We start from the raw sequence: 16,515 nt of genomic DNA, 5'->3' as shown, positions 1-16,515 counted from the left end.
ATCATTAGATAGGGTAGAAAATATTGGGGTCATAACAGAAAAAATAAATTGAAGCCGATTCAAGGTACGGGAGTCCGCTTGAAAAAATACCATAGTTGATTTAAAAAAAACGAAACATATTTTTAATTTATAATCAAAATAAAGTGTTATTCAGAATTTTTTCATTGAAAAACAGAGATTATCATTAACACAAAAAGGTAAGTTTTTATATAACTTTTGTATTCATCTTTCTTCAATTGGTGGTCTTGTTTCAGTGGAAATCTTGGAAAACCATTTTCCATCTCTGAAATTCGCCTCATTTCATCCTCCATAACTTGGATTCACTTTATTTTTCCGTAATGAACACACAATTTTATTTTCTACATAACATACGTTTATGGCGTTAACTATTTATTTCTCTCAGAAAATTATTGGCATTGGTTTATCATTTGCGGTACTCGTATACCTAACTGAAATTAATTCAACATTCAACCGTCCTTGAAATACAAAGAATATCAACGCATCCGAAAATAAAAGAACACGCCGCTGAATAGTGATCAGCAAATGTAGGCAATAGTAGGTATATTCCCATTTGTATTATCATTAGAAATAGTTTTGTTTTCTGTTATGTGATTAAAAGCGTGTGAAAAACAACAGTTGCATCTATTTTAGAAAATAGTGGAATTGAACGAGCAGCTGTAAGTAAATGATGGTTTTTTATTAATCATGATAGACTGTTTAGACGCAAATAGGTTAGGTTATACATATTATACTCCGATAGTGAACTCTTTATCTAGGGCGTGAAACGGGTCTGACACAGCGCCTGCGTCAGTGAATTACTTTTGAGTTCCATTGGCGTATCGAGAAGACATTAGAATGGTAGAGTTTTCTCTTGTGTTCATTATCAATCACCACTTCATTTCCCATTTTATAAGTAATTCACTGATTGCTATGAAGCGCAACGACTTAGAATTTCAGATCATTAATTTAATGGAAAGGAATCACTATAATCAAACTATAATAGTAAATCATCAGATGATGTGGTGCCGCAGGTTTTTTCGGATTTTCCTGTAGCTGAAAGAGCAAATGCGCCACTGGAATCAATGAAGTCGCCCCGGAGCGCCAAATAATTTTTGTTGTTTTATAATTTCATGATTTGTATTTTGGAAGTGTTGTTATTATATTGCATATGTTAGATTTCATAGTTGAAGGTATAATAACTATATTGAAACTTCTATACATAGATTTAAATTCCGCAAGCTGAAGCTTGCGGAATGAAAATGAAAAAAATGGTTGCTTTTACTTTATCGTGTACTTTGATTTCGATAATATAATCAGACTAGAATTGAGTCGTTTACACCATTGTTGAAGAAAGTGACTCAAATACTACAATGATGAATTTTTATTTGTGAAATTCATTTGTGATCGCATGGGAAAAATTCATCAACCAGATCAACATTGCATTGATAATTTACGCAGATAAATTATTACCAGATTTTCAAAGATCACGTGGGCAGAATTCTGCAACCAGATCAGCATTGCATTGATAATTCACGAAGGTAAATTATTACCTATTTTTCATAGAGAACACTTGACCAACAGAGTTTTTACGACCCGCTCATTCTCAATATATAGGAAAGCATTTTTAACTGTCCGTGGATATGAATTTTAAGAATGTATAATGAAATAACCTGTTGGTAAACTTTGTTTCGCACATTGTACCAACAAAAACAATTACATTACAACTTTACATGTTACATTGCACTCGGATTGACATGTATCTTAGATAGATTAATATTACTGGAGTTTATCCCAACACCCAACGGTTATTTCAGCACTCGACATATGCTTCGATCACCAAGTGATCATCTTCAAGAAAAAAATTGAACTAAACTCTTGAATATTACTGGAGTTTTTTCCCAACACCAAATCGTTATTTTCAACACCTCGACACGTGTTTCGATCACCAAGTGATCATCTTCAAAGAGGAAGATTAAAACTTCTTTTTAATCTTCAAAGAGGAAGATTAAAAAGAAGTTTTAATCTTCCTCTTTGAAGATGATCACTTGGTGATCGAATCACGTGTCGAGGTGTTAAAAATAACGATTTGGTGTTGGCAAAACACTCCAGTAATATTCATTACTACACCAAAGGTTCCAAACAGTGCATCATTATTTCATCTCCAGAGGTGATGAAATAACGGTTTGGTGTTGGGATAAAACTCCAGTAATATTCATTACTCCATCAAAGGTTCCAAACAGTGCATCACAAGGGTGTTAGATAGATGTTATAGTTGAATATGCGCGTAGGTTAGATAACAATGTTACAAGACAGAAACTGTTATGTTGATTCAATGTATCTGTAATGTATCACATTTACAATCTATATATTACATAATTGTTCTAAAACATTGCCGAAACATTTTCAGTGATGTATACGTATTATTTAATATGTTTTTTCTATGCAACACAATATAGTAAATACTTGAGAAGCAATTTTTTAAATCTTACGAAATTGATTCTATAGAGAAAACGCTACCATTTTCAAACATTGATGATCCATCTTTAGGTATGAAAATTATATTTGATGTAAAAATAAACCGATATTATTCTAATGAAATAAGAAAATAAAGATTATCTAATAACAAAAATTTCAAATAAACAATATGATACACAAGTAACAGAGATCAAATAAAAACAACAAATTACAGATAAAAAAAATACTTTTTCACATTATCATTTGTTTTTTTTCTGTGTATCGTAGCTGTTTTGGAAATATTTATTCAGTTCAGGAACAGTGCCTATAAATTGCATCTAACAAAAATAAATACTAATTGTTATTTTTTTGGAGATTTCCAAAATAAGCTATATAACAGGAGGTTTCAAAATAAAATAATGTACTTTCCCACTGTAGAAGATGACAGTTTTAGTTATATCTTGATGTATTTCGCAAAACACGTATCGAATGACACGTTTTTGTTCTGGCGCGGGAAAACTTTTCAATATATTCATTTTATATCAGTAGTTTCAATTCTACATATCAAAATAATTTAATTGAATTAAAAGCTCTAAAAAATTCTAGAAAACATATACTTCACAAAGTATGTGTTTCTTTAATAATCGACAATTCTGGTGTGCAAAAAGTAGGTACTGCATACATTCTAAAATATTAAAAACAGTAAAATAAGAAACTCTCAGTTTCAATTCATTCAGTGACCCACTTTATATGTTATTAAATTAAATTGTATATATTTTTTTTAATATCAATTTTTCATTAATAACCAGATATCTTGAAACATCAACTCTTTAAGTCAAAAGTGTTCATTATTATTATTGTTTCATAAATAAATTCATATGTATATGAAGTGATTGTATGAAATTTATTTATTTACCAACCATTATCATTGGTAAAAGATGAGTAGATAGTCTGAAAGATTTTATTTCATGTTTCCACTTATTTCCACCTTTATTTTCTTGGTGATATGATGGAGGCATCAGCAATTTTTTTATCTTCAAAATTGTTCTGTGAAAATCAAAAAGTATTTTACCCAGTGGAAATGTGTAGATCTTTGTAATACACTAATAAAAAGGTCATTTATCAGTCTAAAGAATGTCACCACTCAATATCGTAAGTTATCATAGGTCATACCTCTTCGTAAGAAGATAGTCAAAGATTTACTTTAGGCTAAAACAAAATATGAATATTAAAAAGCATGACTTGTGTGTTATGACTTTATTTTTTGTAACATTGTCAAGTGTTGATTATTCAGAAAAATATGAGTAACAAATATATCAATTAAAATTATCAACACATTTCTGATCTTTTTCTTGAAATATCAACCATTGGCTTTCAGTGCTAACTGGTAGAAAAATAATCAGTGTGAAAGCAGCCACGAGTTCTAGCCATGGATTTGTCGAAGCGTCGCGCGGGACCCCATAATCAGCGGCTCCCAAAATGGGTATCCATTTCGTGGCCAGCAATGACTTTACACAATGATCGCAAAGACAAATCCATAATTCCTTCACATCATACGTGAGTGGGGATTTTTTTGTTCGAAAATATTCATTGAAGCATACAGAACAAAACCCCTATGTTGAAATATATTATATATAATAATTTTTAAAGAAAAACCCATAATTTCTTCAAATATTTTATAGATGAGGATTCTTTTTTTGAAATGTATTTAATTTGGCATACAAAATGAGTCCCGTATGTTGAAATATTTTGTCGGGCAGAAACGCAACCCCCACACACACTTTAATTTTTTCAACGTTAAATTCAATAACTCCATGAATATATTCGTGAATGAAGATTTTTTTTGCATAATTACATACTATGAGAGGTACTGAATGCGACCTATGTCTCAAAATATTTTGTCGGGCAGAAAAACTACCCCCACATACCCTTTTATGTTTTCAAAATTAAATTCAATAACTCCATTGAAATATTCGTGGATGGGGATTTTTTTGCATAATTATATACTATGAGAGGTGCTGAATGAGACCTATATCTCAGAATATTTTGCCGGGCAGAAAAACTACCCCACACACCCTTTTATGTTTTCTAAATTGAATTCAATAACTCCATTGAAATATTCGTGGATGGGGATTTTTTTGCATAATTACATACTATGAGAGGTACTGAATGAGACCTATATCTCAAAATATTTTGCCGGGCAGAAACGCAACCCCCACACACCCTTTTATGTTTTCAAAACTAAATTCAATAACTCCATCACAATATTTGTGGATGGGGATTTTTTTTGCATAACTACATACTATGAGAGGTGCTGAATGAGACCTATGTCTCAAAATATTTCGTCGGGCAGAAAAAATACCCAAATAATTCACCCTTTTCCTCGTCACCTTGGGGTAGAGTGACAGACGCGTTTTTTTTTCTTTTTGGTTTCCCCAGTAGGCCTATTCCACAATAAAAATAACAAAAATGAAATATAAAAATAACGTAACTTCAGATAATAAATTAAATAAAACTCTTGAATATATAACTTAACATATAAATAATATTAGGTATATATTATAATATTTAGCAAAAGTAACTTTAAGCTTTTTTTTGAAATTATAGACTGTAATGGTGAAATCATAAAGTAAAAATTTTTCTTTGTGGTTTTCCCAGTAGGCCTATTCCACAATAAATATAACAAAAATGAAATATAAAAATAACGTAACTTCAGATAATAAATTAAATTAAACTCTTATATATAACTCAACGCATAAATAATATTATATATTATAATATTCAACAAAATTAACTTTCAGCTTCTTCATTAAAAGTATAGACTGTAATGTATGGTGAAATCATAAAGTAAAAATTAGAAATGACAAGATTGTTTAAACAATAGAAAATAAAAAGCATCTCAGGATCAAAATAAATTCAAAGTGTGTATCGTTCTACGAGTATTATTGTTATAGATTTACTTGAAATTGATTAATTATGTGGCAGTAAGAAAAATATGGCACAGTAAACATTTATGGTTTTTAAAACTGACACAAGAGTTGTGAAAATATCTGTGACATATTTTGCAATTGGTGTTCAGAGTTTGTGCAATGGTAAATCCACATATTAGACAAAAATCTTTTTGATTCAAGTCTGCATTTTCTAAAACTATTCCCATCAGGTCATTCCTGAATAAATCCATATTGTTTGGCTTCATCAAAGAATCATTTTTCAATATTTGACTGAAAAAATACAATACATATACCCCGCAGTTATATCCATCTCTTTGTCTGATATGAGCTATACTTTCCGTTTTTAACGTACACATTTCAAGTGGTAAACATTTGTTCGTGATTTTTACATAATTTTGAATGAAAATTTGTAATTTTTCTCTATAAAGGTCGGCCTCATTCGAAATATTATTATATCTGGGATCAATATATATAAACTGTTTAGTTTTCAAATCGGCTAAAGCTAAGACCCAATGGTCGCAATTTAGAAGAGTACCAATTATTATTGGAAGAATACTTTTTGAATTATCTTTTATTTCAGGTAGTTCTTCATAAAAAGTAGATTCTAATTTATTGCCGCAATGCATTATGGCGTAAGTTTCATTCGATGTAAATAATAAAATGGATTCAAGAGGGTGTTGTTTATACAAAGCCGATAAGCAGTAATTCATTGCGAAATCTGTTAATCATTGCCTTCCATATAAAGTGTTGAAATCGTTAAATCGTAACTCTGCTGAAAAATTTTCCTTGTACTTAGCTACGACATAATTTCCGTATTCACCGCATTTATTATAATATTTTGGTATATAATATAATAGTTTTTAGCCATGATACATTCATCCACGAATATTTTAATGGAGTTATTGAATTTAATTTAGAAAACATAAAAGGGTGTGTGGAGGTAGTTTTTCTGTCCGGCAAAATATTCTGAGACATAGGTCTCATTCAGTACCTCTCATAGTATGTAATTATGCAAAAAAATCCCCATCCACGAATATTTTAATGGAGTTATTGAATTTAATTTAGAAAACATAAAAGGGTGTGTGGGGGTAGTTTTTCTGCCTGGTAAAATATTCTTAGATATAGGTCTCATTCAGCACCTCTCATAGTATGTGATCATGCAAAAAAATCCCCATCCACGAATATTTCAATGGAGTTATTGAATTTAATTTAGAAAACATAAAAAGGTGTGTGGGGGTAGTTTTTCTTCCCGGCAAAATATTTTGAGATATAGGTCTCATTCAGCACCTCTCATAGTATATAGTTATGCAAAAAAAATCCCCATCCACGAATATTGTGATGGAGTTATTGAATTTAATTTAGAAAACATAAAAGGGTGTGTGGAGGTAGTTTTTCTGCCCGGCAAAATATTCTGAGATATAGGTCTCATTCAGCACCTCTCATAGTATGTGATCATGCAAAAAAATCCCCATCCACGAATATTTCAATGGAGTTATTGAATTTAATTTAGAAAACATAAAAGGGTGTGTGGGGGTAGTTTTTCTGCCTGGTAAAATATTCTGAGATATAGATCTCATTCAGCACCTCTCATAGTATGTGATCATGCAAAAAAATCCCCATCCACGAATATTTCAATGGAGTTATTGAATTTAATTTAGAAAACATAAAAGGGTGTGTGGGGGTAGTTTTTCTGCCCGGCAAAATATTTTGAGATATAGGTCTCATTCAGCACCTCTCATAGTATGTAGTTATGCAAAAAAAATCCCCATCCACGAATATTGTGATGGAGTTATTGAATTTAGTTTTGAAAACAAATAAGGGTGCGTGGGGGTAGTTTTTCTGCCCGGCGAAATATTTTGAGATATAGGTCTCATTCAGTACCCCTCATAGTATGTAATTATGCAAAAATATCCCCATCCACGAATATTTTAATGGAGTTATTGAATTTAGTTTTGAAAACATATAAGGGTTTGTGAGGGTAGTTTTTCTGCCCGGCAAAATATTTTGAGATATAGGTCTCATTCAGTACCTCTCATAGTATGTAATAATGCAAAAAAATCCCCATCCACGAATATTTCAATGGAGTTATTGAATTTAATTTAGAAAACATAAAAGGGTGTGTGGGGGTAGTTTTTCTGCCTGGTAAAATATTCTGAGATATAGGTCTCATTCAGCACCTCTCATAGTATGTGATCATGCAAAAAAATCCCCATCCACGAATATTTCAATGGAGTTATTGAATTTAATTTAGAAAACATAAAAGGGTGTGTGGGGGTAGTTTTTCTACCCGGCAAAATATTTTGAGATATAGGTCTCATTCAGCACCTCTCATAGTATGTAATTATGCAAAAAAATCCCCATCCACGAATATTTTGATGGAGTTATTGAATTTAGTTTTGAAAACATAAAAGGGTGTGTGGGGGTAGTTTTTCTGCCCGACAAAATATTTTGAGACATAGGTCTCATTCAGTACCTCTCATAGTATGTAATTATGCAAAAAAATCCCCATCCACGAATATTTCAATGGAGTTATTGAATTTAGTTTTGAAAACATATAAGGGTTTGTGAGGGTAGTTTTTCTGCCCGGCAAAATATTTTGAGATATAGGTCTCATTCAGTACCTCTCATAGTATGTAATAATGCAAAAAAATCCCCATCCACGAATATTTTAATGGAGTTATTGAATTTAATATAGAAAACATATAAGGGTTTGTGGGGGTAGTTTTTCTGCTCGGCAAAATATTTTGAGATATAGGTCTCATTCAGTACCTCTCATAGTATGTAATTATGCAAAAAAATCCCCATCCACGAATATTTTAATGGATTTATTGAAGTTTATTTTCAAAGCATGTACGGTTGTGTGAAGATAGGTTTTCTGCCTGGCAAATATTATGAGATACAGGTTAAATCCTCTTATCAATATAATGAATCAATATTCATTTCTCGAAGAACATTCTGCAGTGAATTTTCATTAATTATTAGAAATAGTCGTAGCTGTTCTCCAATTTACAAAACATTTTGGATGCCGCTGACGCCGTGTGCAGTAAGGCTCACGCTACAAACTCATGGCTAGAAATCCGTGGCTGCCTTCACACTCGTAGGAAAATATTTATAATCGTTTCAATATAGGTAACAGGTAACTTTGGATTGAAGCACCCAGTCTCAAGTCTTGTATGAAATCGTAATCAGTTAATTATTTTTCAGCGGAACAATCAATTACAAGGATGGATATTCTTATATATGTACTTACTCATAATATCTATGTGCACGAGATAAACGTTTTTAGTAGTAACACGACATGAGAAACATAAATTCTTAAAACTTGAAACAATACACAACTTTTGAAAATGGTGCATGAATCCACCCTTAGTTTGTTCGGACGATTGGCTTGTAAAAGTTTGAGAAATCCTGCTACCTTCAGAAATCAGAATTAAAAGATAATTTTTAATATTTTTTGATGAGTATTTTCATGCATATTCTTGACACAATCTTAACAATTCTAATCACCTTTATAATTCATTTTGTGTTAGCTTTCTGATAGTAATTCTATGATGATGATTTAATTTGATAGTAATTGCACAATTTTTACACTCTAAATTTATTTTCACTACACGGTAGTTTTTATCAGTAGATCAGTCCAAATTTCATCAAGTAACGGGTCAGTTCATGTTACAATTTTATTCATAGGAAATATTTTTATATTTCATGCTTAGTTACATAAAATGTTAGATGCAATGTTGAGTGGGATAATTTTGCGATATTTGAGTAGGTATATATCTAATCGAATGAAAAATGAGAAACAAAACTTTCTTTTTACCCTTTTTATGAAAGTGGTAAAAACAGTGTTATTTTTCATTTTTCATGATGATCTCCTACCACATAGTAACGGCGACATCCATTAATTTATCTCAATTAGAATATGGTAATTACTCAACGGTTGTTTCTTCCTTGCTCATTGAAGAAGAGGGAATATTCGGAAAACAACTTTGGAAAGGCTAAATTAATTTTTCATAAAGTCTATAACTTGGCTAGTCTTACCGACTTTAATATTCTTGGATTAGTTGAAATACATTCTGTCACAATGATTAACGCACCTTTCACATATAGTCAGTGGGCATACTTGAAGACTGGCTATAAATCAAATTATCTAAGAACAATTCGTTCAGGCCAGTCTCAACTCCCTACACAGTAGGTTAATGGACTGACATCTATCAGAAAACAACTACTTTCCTGGCTAATACCACGAAGGGCGTTGGATTATATCTGACAGGTGTCAGTGCAGGATTCTTCACACAAGTTATTCCTGCATATGCTGTTGGCGATACAACTGCCGCAATAGATTTTCAATTATTGGAACACACTTGCAGACCGGTTTCGGGATGTTTGGCCACTCGTCAGTGCAAGGTAGTGTATATGTCATCAACATAAAGTCGATGATTTCCGATAATTGAAAATCGAATTCCGTCAGAGCACCATTCCTCGAACTAAGCTGAAGAATACAACAAACAACAGGTTTGTCGTCGCCCCATTTGCCTGTGAACGAGGTAACCAACTGCATATCCGAAATTTGCCCAATTCCTCGTATAAGGAAAGAAAACTTTCACATATAGTTGGGCATACTTAAGACTGGCTATAAATCAAATTATCTAAGAACAATTCGTTCAGGCCAGTCTCAACTCCCTACACAGTAGGTTAATGGACTGACACCTATGAGAAAAAAACTACTCCCCTGGCTAATACCACGAAGGGTGTTGGATTATATCCGACAGGTGTCAGTGCAGGATTCTTCACAGAAGTTATTCCTGCATGCTGTTGGCGATACAACTGCCGCAGTAGATTTTCAATTATTGGAACACTCTTGCAGACCGGTTTCGGACTGGCCACTCGTCAGTGCAAGGTAGTGTATATCATCAACATAAAGTCGATGATTTCCGATAATTGAAGATATATTGCGGCAGTTGTATCACCAATAGCATATGCAGGAATAACTTCTGTGAAGAATCCTGCACTGACACCTGTCGGATATAATCCAACGCGCTTTGTGGTATTAGCCAGGGGAGTAGTTGTTTTCTAATAGGTGTCAGTCCATTAACTTACTGTGTAGGGAGTTGAGACTGGCATGAACGAATTGTTCTTAGATAATTTGATCAACACACCACTATTATCGGGAATACTGAAGTCCATCTCAGGAAAGGTACGTAATCATGTTTGTCTTTTTGTCCAGTAAGTGAGATTATCAGAATATTGGTGAATCAAGCGATTTCATAACTCTGTCTGACATCAACTACTGCCACATGAGTTTAGCTTATATCTACAGAGACACACGAGTTAAATTTCTACCGCTGTGGGTAGAACTACCACACTACCACTTTTTCTCATATATGATTTTGTATGGTTACGTTATTTTACCGTTCTTTCATATTAAACGGTCAACGTCAATGTCTCGATAAATGTTGTGCCGCTATCAATTTATTACCACCGAAGTGGATGAAAGTGTCTAGTCGCAAAATATGAATCAATCTTAATATCACCAGAAATACAATTCTCCAAAATTATTTTTTTTCAATCGAAAACATTCGATAAATTGATGGATGTAGCCGTTACTACGTGGTAGGAAATCATAATGTCCTCACAGCTTCTTTCATCTTGGCTTTCAGGTTGCTAACACTTGTTAAAGAAGTGGTCGCCAACCTCTTCAATGTGTTGAGCTACTTTGTTAATTTTGGAATAAACAGCAAGCTACCCACACGAAAGCCACGTAACGCAACGTAAATGAAATAATCCACAGTTAATTTATCATTAAATGCATTTATTTTACTATTTAACTGGTAATACATAATACATAGGTACTAATAATAAACTAATAACAAAATAACTAATATTACTAGTACGTACTTGTTCATAGCTACATTCCTACCTTTCAAACGAAGGTGTTTGAAAAATAAACACAAACTTTTATCCAGCCACAACGGCATGTCACGTATGATTTAAAAATAGTTAATAATAACAACAAAGAAGTAACGCACTGTCATGAACATAAACATTGAAAAATAAAAAAGCACGTTCAATGAGAAGGCTGACACTCAGACTCATCGATAATTTTTTTAATGTTTGCAGTATAATTTGATGCAGCCATTCGAATACAATTATCCAAATGTTCATCTGTAAGTCAATTGCGATATTTGTTCTTAATAAACTTCATATTGGAAAAAGAAGATTCACACAAATAGGTTGAACTGAATAATGCTTTCACTTTCAAGGCAACACGGCATAGAACTGAATATTTGTCTTTACTTACAATAGGCCAGATACATTCAGTACTTGAGACTAACGATTTTAAGGCTAAATCATTTTGAAACTCAATGACTTCCATTTCTGTTGCAGCGATGTCTTCGCCAAAGTTCTGCATAACACAAGTTGCAAATTGTTGGATATCAATTTCCATAAAGGGTGAAACAACAAACTGCGCTACTAAAGCCATTTCATTGAAATCCTTAAAACGATTTTTGAAGTTATTCTTCAGGGTAGAAATTATTTCTACATGATATTTGTTGTCATAGGGTTCTAATGGATTTTGAGATATTTTTTCTGAAAGAATAGGAAAATGCTTGGCATCGGTGTTAATTAGGTTTTGTTCCCAAAACTCCAGCTTTTTGATAAATGCTTTTATATCAGAAAACATTCCCGCTAGTTCTTTGTCTCTCCCCTGAAGCTGCAAATTAAGTTCGTTTAATTTCTCTGTAATGTCCACGAGAAAACCAAAATCTCTAAGCCAGATTGAATTTTCTAGTTCCGGAGTCGGTTCATCGCGTTGTTTGAAAAATTGAACTATGCCAGATAGGACATCATTAAAACGTTTCAGTACCCGTCCTCTACTTAACCATCGGACTTCAGAGTGAAGGAGAAATTGCGGAAAAGTTTCATCTTTACGACATAACGCCACCAGACCCTTATCACAACTCACCATAGCTGGAGCGCACTCTGTTGTCAAGCCTGCCATTTTCGATATTGGAATTTTCTCGGAAGAAATAATATTTTTTGAATGAGGAAACAACTTATGTCCAGTAGTGTGTTCTTTCAGTGAAATGAACTTCAAAAGATCTTCTTTAATCGTAAAATCACTGAAAACCATCCTGACGAACACGGCCATCTGGGCAGTGACAACGACATCTCTTGATTCATTCAGTTGAAGTGAAAAATAAACACAGTTATCTAAGTCAGTTCTTAACTGTGAAAAAATATCATTGCTCATTACTTCTACACGTCTCATCACTGTATTAGCAGAAAGTTGCATAAATTTTATAGCTGAAACTATCTCGTCTTTATTTCTAAAGTTGGCAAATAACGAATCAGCAGCTTCTAAAAACGCCTGCTTTATCATTTCCCCGTTTTCATAAGGTTTCTTTTTTTGTGCAATTATCTGGGACACACGGTACGATGCTTCAGTTGCAGCCTTATTTTTGTCGACTGTTCTTAAAAATATTGATTGTTGTCCAATTAACTGTTTTTTTAACTGTTTCAGTTTCAACTTTCTGGCGGCAGAATGTAGTGGGAATGATTTTTCAAAATTAGAATGTACAGTTTTATGATGTCTCTCAATATTTCCTTTTTTAGCAACGGAGACCGAAGTATTACATAACAAACACACATTTTTATCTTTAACTTCTCTAAAAAAGTATTGTTCTTCCCATTCCGAATGAAAGTGGTATGTCTTTACCTTCTTACAAGTGCTTGCCATAATATTATTTTTGTTGTTCTCTACTAACCCAACCGCTGGACGTTGGTTACGCGTTCAGTTTTAAACTAAGCGCAATGTAGCCGCGCCGTGCGTATTTATCCCGTTCAAAGCAATTCAGATCGTTCTCGAACACTAATGCGCTGGTCCGGCTGGTCGGTTCTAACCGATTCTAGCTTGATGGCGTCAGCGACAGATCGCTCACCGCAACGTTGCCGCTGTTTATGTTTAATATTATGACAATTAGATTTTTTGTGGAATTTTCGAAAGCTTCTTTGATTTTTGCAGTTTGTATTTTTAAATTAAAATCTTTGTGAGAGCTACCAGAATTGCCTCCGCGAGCTACCGGTAGCTCGCGATCGACAGGTTGGCGACCACTGTGTTAAAGTGAACAAGTAGTTTTCAGATATTTGAATATTCGGTGCAATCTGGTGAATCTTGTTTCAAATGGCGTGAAAATTAAATTCATTTATCAATTTTTGAAAAATTCGAGGATATACCTACGTAGATACTTTATAGAAACTTTCAAAAATGCATCTGAAATATTCTGATATACGTTCCACACGCAATTTTTGAATTATTGTGTATATTTTTAATAACTAAGACATCTCAAATTGGTTGAGTTGAGGCAAAGCTCTCCAAATTACTTTCTTTGGGTCAAAACCGGAAAATTTATCATTTATATACTGCAGCCAAGTCAGCCAAGCCAAGTCATAACAGATTATTCATGATAGAGCCTTTGCGGTACCCTCGTCTTGTCTGTAGAAACAGTAGTTGAACTGAATGCAATTTTATTCCATGCAGAGGGCTGAATACATTATTCGTCCACTTCACTTTTTACCTATTTCTCCAAAAAATATCTCCGTTAAAAACAACTCAGATACATCAATACCGGAATAGATTATTGGTTATGAAGCTAACATAGTTGGTGCAACGTGTTTCGAAAAACATTTTTATGATGCTTGCATCATCTAAGCAACAGTACCATTTATTGCTATTTAGGCTGATGCTCAATATTCTTGACATTTATTGTTTTATTTTTTCTTAAATTAAAAAGAGATGAATGAAATACGAAGTGCAAATCACCAAATTTTTCGTGAATGTGTCAATGAAATTCAGATTTGCCCTTCATGCAAATTTCATTTACTAAGACAAGGTTGTCATATTATCAGTTCCATTCCATATTATTGTTTTTTCAATTTTACTTTTTTTTTTCGTTCGAATCGGTCGTGATAGTGTTATTTTTTCAATTTCAAATATTTCAGAAAATAAACATGATTTCGTAATTCTTTACTGTTATTTATTGACATATTCACAATAATTCATCTGCATCCATACTAGCACAAAGAAGCAGCAATCAATGTTTCACAAATTATTGTTTGTTAGAGGAAAATTCCTTAAATAAGTGAATTCCATATTATTGTTTTTTCAATTTTACTTTTTTTTTTTCGTTCGAATCGGTCGTGATAGTGTTATTTTTCAATTTCAAATATTTCAGAAAATAAACATGATTTCGTAATTCTTCACTGTTATTTATTGACATATTCACAATAATTCATCTGCATCCATACTAGCACAAAAAAGCAGCAATCAATGTTTCACAAATTATTGTTTGTTAGAGGAAAATTCCCCAAATAAGTGAATTTCCCAAATTGTTTTCAAAAACCAATTTTGAAATAGACATAATTGAATCAATTCTTTCGAAAAATCTGCAGGAATAAAAGTTATGAATCAGGTATCAATTAGATAATTAGTGCCACTAAACATTTTAGAAAAAATAATGATCTCCGTGAATAATAATAATGATAATAATAAGTAACGTAACGCAGGACTCGATACAATATAAGCGTAACCTCTCTATGTCCTGGATCGATTACCGTAAAGCATTTGATACAATATCGCATGAGCTCATCTTGCATTTGCTCAGATGCCTTGCGGTATACGACAAAATAGTGAGATGCTTGGCGAACTCGCTTCACCATAACATCTGGTCGAGCAAGAGTCCAAACAGGGTGGGTCACTTTCAGAAGGGGTGTATTTCAGAGTGATTCCCTCAGTCCCCTTCTCTTCTGCATCTCACTATTGCCGTTGCGCTCAGAAATACTCGAGGGTATACCTGTGGCACCCCCGGAAACCGGAGGCTCAAGGTTAGGATGGATGGTTTCAAACTTTATGCCTCTGGAGAGAAGAATCTCCATCAGTCCTTGAGGGTGGTGGAAGAGTATACGCATGCTATCGATATGAAATTCGGGATAGACAAATGTGCAATGGTCCATCTCAAAAGAGGACGATGTGGGGACTATGGAGAGGATGTACAGATCGTAGATGGAAATATCCTACACCATTTGGATGTCGGAGAGACGTATATTTACCTTGGGGTGGAACAACACCACGCACAAGAGGTAACAGCAGTGAAGCAGTTGGAAGTCATTTAGCAAAAAGCTCATATAAAAGCCGCAGAGATAACCTCACTTCTGCGGAAACGCAAGGATAAGACAATGCATGGGGTCTTCTTCAATAACATTGGAGACCTTGGCTTAGCAAAGCGCTCGACTTTTGCTTTCCTCCGGTCGAGTGGGCTGAAGTCGGAAACTGAGGGGTTCATCATAGCTTGCCAGGATGGTGTTTTCAACACATCAGTCTACCACAGTCGCGTGATGGGTATAGAGGTTCCTGACACAAGGTGCAGGGTCTGTCGCGAGGCGCCCGAAACCCTAATGCACTTGCTATCAGCTTGTCCAGCATATGCGGTCTCGGCCTATATTCATCAACATAACGCGGTCCTTAGAATGCTATATTAGCATCTACGGCACTCTTACGGTATTGACGAAACGCCGGTGTTGCCCTACGCTCCGTGGATATTGAATCCGTTGTGGGGAAAGAGAAGTGCCGAATTTATTGAAATTATTCGTTCTCCACCTTCAGGCTCATACAAGCTAATGAGCCTGATGTAGTCTTTCTCGACCACCAGAGCAAGACGACATTTGTCGTGGTTTTCAGCTCCTGGCGAGACGATTATCGTCTGAAAAGAGGAGAAGAAACGGATAAAAAATCGAGATTTTCTCTTCGAACTCCGCAGACTCTATCCAGACCACTCTGTCAAGATGGTTGTTCTGATTATTGAAGTCCTTGGTGGAATGATGTCCTCTCTACTCTCGAATCTTACAATCATAACGGCCTGCCGCACTAAGGCAGAAATCATAGCCAGACAGATGCAGAAGGCTGTCAATCTTGGCTCACTACGCTTGCTCAGGGTACATGATTCTCGGATCCAATGATCACTTACCCCACGGTGTGGGGAGTGGTCGTTGGTTGATAATGCTGGCGCGCCCTCTTAGAATACATGATTTATCAATAGGTTAAAATTTACAAATT

At 34.0% G+C, this 16,515-nt stretch overlaps 1 protein-coding gene across 7 annotated transcripts in view; it reads left to right on the top strand.

The window, feature by feature from the left end:
• The first annotated feature begins 497 nt into the window (after positions 1 to 497).
• LOC111517555 (arrestin domain-containing protein 3) overlaps positions 498 to 16,515 on the top strand; it is a 162,661-nt gene continuing 146,643 nt past the window's right edge. For 5 of the 7 annotated variants that reach the window (XM_074172303.1, XM_074172305.1, XM_074172304.1 and 2 more), the window contains exon 1: positions 538 to 677. The gene's annotated coding sequence lies outside the window, so the exon portion shown is untranslated. Of the gene's footprint in view, positions 678 to 16,515 lie in introns of all 7 variants that reach the window. The other 2 variants (XM_074172300.1, XM_074172301.1) reach the window with 2 other exon arrangements.

The sequence above is a fragment of the Leptinotarsa decemlineata genome, unplaced genomic scaffold, assembly GCF_025532065.1.
Source record: "Leptinotarsa decemlineata unplaced genomic scaffold, Ldec_3_MD MMD2_tig00000090_RagTag_RagTag, whole genome shotgun sequence".
Taxonomy (NCBI): Eukaryota; Metazoa; Arthropoda; class Insecta; order Coleoptera; family Chrysomelidae; genus Leptinotarsa; species Leptinotarsa decemlineata.
The sequence above is the reverse complement of the archived record's forward strand: the minus strand, read 5'-3'. Positions and strand labels throughout refer to the sequence as shown.